The sequence below is a fragment of the Delphinus delphis genome, chromosome 2 (assembly GCF_949987515.2).
Source record: "Delphinus delphis chromosome 2, mDelDel1.2, whole genome shotgun sequence".
Lineage (NCBI taxonomy): Eukaryota > Metazoa > Chordata > Mammalia > Artiodactyla > Delphinidae > Delphinus > Delphinus delphis.
Genome location: NC_082684.1, coordinates 130,732,893 through 130,734,366, shown reverse-complemented (window position 1 = coordinate 130,734,366; position 1,474 = coordinate 130,732,893). Strand labels below are relative to the sequence as shown.

Below are 1,474 nucleotides of genomic sequence, written 5' to 3'. Positions count from 1 at the left end.
TTCATGTCTTTTTGTGGCTTGATAGCTCTTTTCTCTTTAGCACTGAATAATATTCCATTGTCTGGATGTATCACAGTTTATTTATCCATTCACCTACTGAAGGACATTTCGGTGCTTCCAAGTTTTGACAATTATGAGTAAAGCTGTTACAAATACCTGTGTGCAGGTTTTTGTGTGGGCATGAATTTCCGACTCATTGGGGTTAATACCAAGGAGTGAGACTGATAGATCACATGATAACAGTATTTTAGAGTCGTCGAGCAGGTTATCACCCTGCTAATTTCTGTCCCAGAGGGGAGCTCCATCATACACACCGGCTAGCGAGCCGTCCCTGCGGCCCTCAGCTCCTCTTTCCTCCCTGAGTTTGCCAGGAGCATGAAAGAAGGCCCGGGGTCGCCCCAAACCCCTTCTGCTCCTGCCCTTTGCAAGTGCCACTACCACCATGGCCTTCACCATCTCCTCCCTCTTCTCCTGTCTCTTCAGCAAGAAGCAGATGTGCATTTTGATGGCTGGATTGGATGCTGCTGGCAAGACGACCATTCTGTATAAACTGAAGTTAGGAGAGGTAGTCACCAACATTCCTATCATTGGTTTTAATGTGGAAACAGTAGAATATAAGAACATTTGTTTCACAGTATGTGATGTTGGTGGTCAAGATAAAATTAGGCCTCTCTGGAGGCATTACTTCCAAAGTACCCAGGGTCTTATTTTTGTGGTCGATAGCAATGATCGTGAAAGAATTCAGGAAGGAGCAGAAGAGCTGCAGAAAATGCTTCAGGAAGATGAGCTGCGAGATGCCATGTTTCTGCTTTTTGCAAGCAAACAGGATTTGCCGAATGCTATGGCCATTAGTGAAATGACAGATAAATTAGGTCCTCAGTCTTTTTGTAACAGAACATGGTATGTTCAAGCCACTTGTGCTACACAAGGAACTGGTCTGTATGAGGGACTTGACTGGGTGTCAAATGAGCTTTCAAAACGTTAAATGAAACTCGATATCTAACCAAGGACATGTTTGATGGAATCGGTCTAGGCTTGTTACAACGAAATTAGTTTGCATCTTGGTTATTAAACAGTATCTGGGACTGGTTTGGGCAGAATAGTACAGCGTTTTAACTTATTTTGTTGCCAATTATTGTTTACCAAGTATAATGTTGCCATTTAGCAATATGCTTGGTTTTAAAGAGATTCTCTTGGGGAAAAAAAAGTGTCCTCTTTTAATTTTACTTTCCTTAAGCCTAAATGCCTGGACGTAGCTAATGTGACACCTTTAAATAAATCCATTTTGAATGTTTTTTTGAGCCCACAACAAATAATGTTTTAAAGTTATCCCCTTGCTACTTTACTGATACCTTTATCATTCCTGGGACAGTCAACAGCTGATTTAAAAAATGTAGCATTCCATTTGTCTTTATTTTTCTCCCTTGCCAAAAAGACTTTTTTTTTTTTTTTTGCGGTACGCAGGCCTCTCACT

At 41.2% G+C, this 1,474-nt stretch overlaps 1 pseudogene; it reads left to right on the top strand.

Annotated features, from left to right (window-relative positions):
• Nucleotides 1–442: 442 nt before the first annotated feature.
• Nucleotides 443–985, top strand: LOC132419811 (ADP-ribosylation factor 4 pseudogene; annotated as a pseudogene).
• The last annotated feature ends 489 nt before the right edge of the window (nucleotides 986–1,474 follow it).